This window comes from Asterias rubens, chromosome 9 (genome assembly GCF_902459465.1).
Source record: "Asterias rubens chromosome 9, eAstRub1.3, whole genome shotgun sequence".
NCBI classification, from domain to species: Eukaryota; Metazoa; Echinodermata; class Asteroidea; order Forcipulatida; family Asteriidae; genus Asterias; species Asterias rubens.
Genome location: NC_047070.1, coordinates 7,722,395 through 7,730,367, shown reverse-complemented (window position 1 = coordinate 7,730,367; position 7,973 = coordinate 7,722,395).

Genomic DNA, 7,973 nt, shown 5'->3' with positions numbered 1-7,973 from the left:
TTTTGCAGCGAATGGGAAAATCTTGGCCTATAAAAAAACCCACTAAAATAAAAGAGAAAAATTCGCGACTCGCCATCATCCGCGCCCTCTATGTTCATTTATGGTCAGTTCGTCAAAACTTTTGTTCGTTGATTCCGAAATATTTTGTCCTTTACAAAATTTGTCCTTTACAAAATTTGTCCTTTACAAAATTTGTCCTTTACACAATTTGTCTTTAGTTTGACGCCCTCAATGTTTGTTTCGGTTTTTTTAACGTAGCTTGTGCAATTTTAGTTTACCTTGGTGGATTTTAGGTAAGAATTAAAAAAATATATGAGGTGTAATTTTTTTTAAGGATAATTTTTTAATTTTTTATTTAAAAACATTTCGTATAATTATTTTTCAGGGCAAACAATTTTTATAATTAACTTTATTTTTTATTTAGTGAATTTTTTTTCTTAAGGATGATTTTTTTGGATAGTTTTTTTTTTCTTGTTAATTTAAAAACATTTCGTGTAATTAATTTTAAGGGACAAACATTTCTTTTATTATTAGTGATTTTTTTTAATTTAGTGTCTTTTTTTTTCTAATGCATTTTTTTTTGATAGTTTTCTTTTACTGTTAATTTAAAAACATTTCGTGTATTTATTTTTAAAGGGACAAACATGTTTTTATTATAACCTTTTTTTATATTTAGTGTAATATTTTTTTCGAGTGGATTAATATTTTTTCATATTATTTCAAGTTTTGACTAATTGTTCATCTTTTCCCTTTATAATCTAAATTAACAATATGCTGTTTTTTATTTTATTATTATTTTGTTCATTTTAAACTTTTTGTGCTCTGTATTTACGATTTACACATAAATTTCGTTTGTTTATTATTGGTATTATTGTTTATCTTTAATTAATTGTAATTGTTCTTTAATTTTCGTTTTTTATGTTAGTTTTAAAAAATATAGTTAGTTTTTATTTTATTTAGCTTTTGGCCCTTTTGGCCGCCCATAGTATTTTGTGTGATTTGGTTTTCTGACGATGTTTTCTGGTTGCGTTCAATGGTTGTTCTGAATCCTGCCACCGCGGTTGCCTCGTTTGACCATGGAAAATCTATTTTCTTCCTCCATGGTGTTACAATGCATTGATGTACCTTGTAATTAGATACGTTCAGCACCCGTGGATACGCAATATAAATTTACAATGTGTGAGTTTTTAAAATTAGTAATGTTAAAATTAATGGATACAAAAAAGACAATGACCGTTACAATTCACTGTTGAAATTTAATCCTATATGCCCCCCCCCCTATACACATGAAGATGGAAACTTAGAAAGCACTATTATTTGCTCTCATAATTGTTTTATTTTTCAGTGAAATCATGAAGGCGAAATCAATGAAACATGCAAGTGAATATAGTGAGCATGAGGCCATGGATAATATCTTTATTTGACCCGGCGTTACAACTGGACACTTTTGGTAATTGTCAAAGACCAGTCTTCCCACTTGCTGTATCTCAAGATATGCATCAATAACAAACCTGTGAACTTTGAGCTCAATCGGTCATCGAAGTTGCGAGATAATAATGAAAGTAAAAACACCCTTGTCAAACCATAGAGGTCACACGAAGTTTTGTGCTATCAGATGCTTGATTTCGAAACCTCAAACTCTAAATCTGAGGTCTCGAAATCAAATTCGTGGAAAAATACTTCTTTCTCGAAAACAATGTCGCTTCAGAGGGAGTTGTTTCTCACAGTGTGTTATTCTACCTCCATGGTTATACTATCAACCTCTCCCCAACACTCGTTACCAAGTAAGGTTTTATGCTAATAATTATTTTGAGTAATTACAAACAGTGCCCACTGCCTTTTAAAGCATACGCCAACAACCATGGAGGAAGGACAGATAGACCATGGATATAATTATTTGCTCTAAGAATGTTGTAGTGAAATCATGTAAGTGAAATCGATCCACGCAAAGGGCATGTGGCTAGTGCATTGAGAACCAATAACCAGCAGCGTTTGATGACATGGCCGAGGTAGCTCCACGGCTTGACCCTTCAAGCCACGGTTGACCAGCGCGCATTCCTCAACACCCAATTAACAGCCATGACGTAATAATGTGATGGAATGTCCATTTGGTCGTAACTCAATACGCTCCCAGTGATCTGTTATGTGTCTGGATTATGCAACTCAGTTATCGCAGGTTGTTCTGTTTCGTGGGAAAACTTGAGATCGACGGAACAGTGTAAACTCATCGCATGGAAGGATGGCAGTGGACAAAATAATTACTCGCATACAAACTTACTTGGTAACGAGTAATGGGGATAGGTTGATAATATTGTGAGAAATGGCTTTCTCTGGTAATGTAGTTTTCGAGAAATAAATAATTTTCCACAAATTTGATTTTGAGACCTTAGAATTAGATTTTGCGGTCTCAAAATCAGCGGTCTCAAAATCAACCATCTAAAAGCACAAAACTGCGTGTGTAAAGGGTGTTTTTTCTTTCATCATTATCTCGCAACCTTGAGTCTCGACGACCACTTGAACTCAAAATTTCACCATCACACTCTGCCCCCCCCCCCCCCCCCCTGCGTTCGAATAGAAATCAGCCCCAAGTGGCCTGCTTGGGGCATGGAGGAATAAATGGGGCTTGTTGTACCCAAGGTGCATGACGTCACCACGAGAGGGTGAGTGATCGTTCGATTAGCTCACCCAAATGTGCACCGCGGGGTCGAATCGACGTAGGGAAGCTAATCGAACGCACCCACAAAGAGAAAAAAACATTGATGTCAATTGAGGAACGTTTAATACCACCCCTTCCGACACCCCACCCCCCACTCCCTCCCCAAGAAAATCAAAACCGGAAGCAATCCCTTGAGAGGTGTTCACACTTAACGATGTTTGATTATGTCATTACCGGCTCCTTTTCCGCCAACTGTTTATGTAAACAGACAGTTGTTTACTTTTATGTAATAGAGGTCTCTTCTCGTCGGTCATTCCCCAATTGATTTGATGGTTTGATTCTCTATGCTGGTTGGTTACGCTACTGAAGGAAGGCAGCTGTGACGTGACACCACCACACAAACCACGTAAAGGAAACTGAAACCATGGAGTTATATAAAATGGAGGAAGAAAAAACTACACGTCACAAAACTTATGGTGAACAACTTTCATTCGTAACTTTGTTTCATTCGTAACTTTGTTTCTCTCTTTATAATGACTGTATAAAAGAGTACAGCCCCAGTTACTTGTTCGTCCTCCATGTTCTAAGCATCTCAGCATTCCTAAATTAATTCGTGTCAACTTTTGGCGAATCATTTCAAAACTCAAAACGCATAAATTTTGGTTTGAGTCATGACTGTGTTCAGCTGCTAACTAATTATAGTTTTTTTTTAATTCGTGGGTTGTGTAGTGACTGAGCTATGGAGTTAGGTAAATACTAAAATGTATAGTAAAGCCTATCTTGGTGCCGAATTACCTTTCTTTATTTCCAAACACAACTAACGAAAAATTATAGCAGAGATATATAAAGACAATGGAGCTAAATCTTCGTGGGCGTTTTACGCCATAAGAAAGAGTTACAGTGTTGACAGATTTACATTTCCATTGTTACGGGGAAGGGGAAGCCGTGTCAAATAAAAGCAGACAATAAACAACACTGCAGCCCTATCGTCGCCTCAACCCAATTGCCCCAGTCGTGCTAGACTTGACTCTAGTCATAATCCAGTGAGAGACCTTTTATTTTCAGCCAATCGACACTCTCCAAACCAAAAGCTACATTTTGACGGCGGATTTGTTTGTGGAACTCTCGCACGAGAACGGGACTTGAATCAAGTCTACAGTCGCGCAGAAAGCGCTGTTCTATATCTGTGGTCCTGTCTCAAAACTAAATGGTGATAAATTTACAGGTGCCATTGATGGCTATTAAAAGCCAATTACTCCCATCCAAGACTGTGTCAACGATGTTTTGTTTCCCAAGGACTGTCTAAATACTCGGAGTCAAATTCTCAGACTCCAATTCTTTTAACTTCTACCACAGGTTGACCTAGCCCACCTTGTTGTTGGACTGTCACGGTGTGCCCCACGGTGTGCCCCGGCCGATTCTGTCCCCCCCCCCCCCCTCCCAACCGGCGAACTGTGTATTGGGGGACATTATATCTGGTCGTATAAACTTACTATTTCATTGTTTTATTATCGATTAGCTACCCATGTACTGGTACTCGTCAACGACTTTCAGCAACTTCACGCTTCAGGGTTTGTATGTTGTGTCTCAGTTGGTGGACGTCATCGTCATGTGTCTGGCGGTCTCAAAAAAAAAAAAAAAGCTCAATGGCGAACCAAATTTGAGAAAACAAATTTAATTCGGAATGACTTTGATGAATCAGTGCACTCATTTATGAAAGGGCGACCTATTTAGACCGCCGTACTTGAAAAACAATGGACCTCTTAGTCTGGTGTCGGGTTGTGATCCCGTAGAGAATGGGTTCCACGGTTACACAGTTACACCATGGAGGGGAAAAACCATCTCTTCCATAGTTACGCCATGGTTACAAAATCAGACTGGTCAGTGTTTCTGAACCGCGCGTCCACTGACAATTTTGTTTTCTGTACATATTAAATCTGCCGTTCTCAAAGAGCTTTTCTCTACCTTTGTACCACAAAATTCAAATTACTTCCCCAACTTATCTTATGCCACATGTTTTCAATAGCCCCTTTCACACGAGAGCAATTTTGCAAGGGTCCCCGGTTGCTAAATTGTAGCATGGTTGTAAGATTTTACAAAATGCACCTCGTGTGAAAGGATAATAATTTTTGGAGTGTCCAGGGTCCAAAGACTATTTTTCCCCCTTTTCTTCTGTATTGTTTTGGGGTTTTCAAGTGCGCCTTGAACACCCAGCCAGCAGCGTAGATGTGCGTATTTGTTTACAAGTCTTTATTATTATTATTTTCAAAGGGCATTGTTTCCCTTATAAATCGATAAAAAAAAAGCATCCCATCTGAATATTTTTTGAGGATGTCAATTCTAATGTACAGAAAATAATGCCATCGGCTTGCTATCAGAACAATCGTCCTCACCCCCGGTCTTGACGGACTCAAAACGTCTGGATAATGTCACATCATCAAGTGTGAAGTAATAAAGACCATTCGCACTGCCTGAAACACTTTAAAAGAGTTTGACGAAGTGGCCGATATCGCAAAGGAAGTAGATACTGATTAGTCATGTATTTCACAACCTTTTATTTATCATTATTAAGTAAAAATTCTAAAAGAGACTGTGATTTTAGCAGAGCAAGACCAAGGACCAATCATTACAGGCCGGGACATTAGTTTACATAATAGGCCTATAGGCCTCTCTGAATAATAAGTATATAAGGGTTATACTCGACAACAATGCTCTAAAACTTGTAAGCAAGACAAACTATGGAGGTAGAAATAGAACCAACGTGAAACTTATAAAATGGTTGTGATGAAATTGTATTTATATTTTATGATCCATCCATTCCTTCTCTCTGTGGCATTGTATACTGATGATTTAAAGATGCTTTGTCAGATTTTTGGCCGATTTGACCCAAAAATTTTGATTTAAAATTCAATAGGTATTTTGATGGGGGTCGAGAAAGTTACAAGCTTTCATTCGAGCCATTGCTCGAAAAAGTCCGCCAATTATTAGTAGCAGTGAAATAAAGTGCTCAAAATTAGTTTTTGTCGGGATCCCGACAATATATCACGTGACACATTCTTATGTGTTTTATAAGAAACGTGTTAAGTTTTTGTCATGGTTCCTGAACATTAAAAGTAAAAGTTAAACTTTTTTTCGTTAGAGCGGGTGATACTCTTTGAAATATCATTCACTCAAAAACATCTATTTCTTAATGTTTTGGGCCAAAAATCTGACAAAGCATCTTTAATTACTTTTTGGATACGTATGCAAATTAAAATAGTCTGCCGAACTCTTCCTAACTTAAGATTAATCTTAGGACCTAGAACGAGTCCCAACCCTGCACTGTAGCATGCAGACCTTAAGATTAATCCTAAGCCTAACTCGAGATAGGATCCTAGCATTTCGTGAAATCGGCTGCTGGCTACTTTTCGAAATTCACATCGTCGTCATAATCTCGTAGTACGGTACCAGCTTTAATAGCATGTTAGTACATTGTTGGTTGCCGGTGTCGCATGCAATTATGTCCTCTGTGCAATACTATCCGGAGGACATTATTGCATATGCAATAATGTCCGCCGGACGGTTTTGCATATGCAATCGTGTCCACCCGGACGCTGCTGCATAATGCAATTGTTTCCGCCCGGACACATTTGCAAATGCAGTTGTGTCCGCCCCGTGCAAAACCGTCCTTGCAGTAAATTAAACGCCTTTGGTAGACGGAACACGTTCGCTACAGCTCGGACCTGTGCACAACATGACACACAGAGGGCGCTATATCACTCTAACGTGATGGTGGTAGCACCAACAATCTCTACTAGTAGAGATCAATGGGTAGCATCAACAAACTCATTGATCTATATTGTTGTGACGTCAATGAGCGCACAAAAAGACTGCAGTTGACGAACGCTCAGGGCGTGGTTTGGCTCTGTCCCCCTATTATGGGAAATTAACATGAGCAGGCTGAAGGGGGATGATTCAAAAGAGGGCGCTCTATCAGAAGATAAGTAGGATTTGAAACTTTGCATGGTGGAAGTAAGATATAGAAAAGTTTGCGGTAACACCATGTAATAACAATCATTTAGAGATTGTTATTACATGGTGTAGGATTGTTATTACATGGTGTTACCGCAAACTTTTCTATATCTATTAGAAAATGTTTGTACACAGTTAGTTCGCTGGGAGTCGGGGGCGGGCGGCGAGAGGGGGGATGAGCGCGTACCGAGTATTTGCGATAGAGCATAAATAGGCACCACAAAGTTTGAGTAACGTTTAATATACAATTGAAGACAGAAAACCGTTTATTAGCCTCTAGTTTGTTGAAAACCCATGGTGCATCACATTGCATAACAAATTATACTAATGAATACATCACAAAGTTAATTAGTGTAAAACTATTACAATCACAACATGTCAAATTTGCTCCTCATTAATTGTTTTATTTCGATAATTCATTTGATGATACTTTTACTTTTGTTTTTTGGGTGCCGACACAGCGTAACTTCTTTAGCAACAAAAATCGCCCATAATTTGCGTCATTTGGCAGAGGCTGTTTACACCGCCAAATACTTTGCTTTGTATCAGAAAAACAAGCAAAAGTGTATTTCCAACGATCGTATGCGTACAGTATACACAATATTGATTGGCATTATTGCTTCGTTCTTGGTTACAGAAACCTTCACAGAAACCACCGGCAACTATGTGTGCCTGTTGCTTTGCTACTTAGCTTATAAAAATTATGTCTATGAAACAGAACATCATTTGCAATTTCCGACCCACCGCAGAAGAAACCGTCGTATTATACAAGATGAATTTGGGGTCCCCTGTGTGCGCATTTTTAGGCAAAACGTTTGACTCCCCCAAAAAACCGTTCTTTTCCCTCCATGGTATAATGTTGTACAGCTGCGTGACGTCAGTGCAAGGGGATCTTAAAGGCGCGTCCTCTCTCACAGCGAACCAGATAACTATACAGACTAAAGGAGGTTCAAGTGAAAGCATAACGCACTACTTTATTGATCATGTAAAGATATTTATGTTGCAAAAATTGTCCGACTTTCTCATGACTCTCAGACCGAAAGGCAAAACCCGGCCTTGCAGTGTGTAGTTCATCCGGGAGTTTTATTTAAAAGCCCACTGAGCCTTTTGTGTGCTCAAAGGTTGTACCATGGTTGTACATGTACATAAATGAATGCTTACGTAGGCCTATACAATGTACCCTGTCGTTCTCGTGCAGTGTGGTATCAGATAGGAACAATACAGCAAACTAGCCTGGCAACGTGCGTTTATACGTACTGTACTGCATGTACATGTACGTCACACACATGCTTGAGCTCGTTATGGC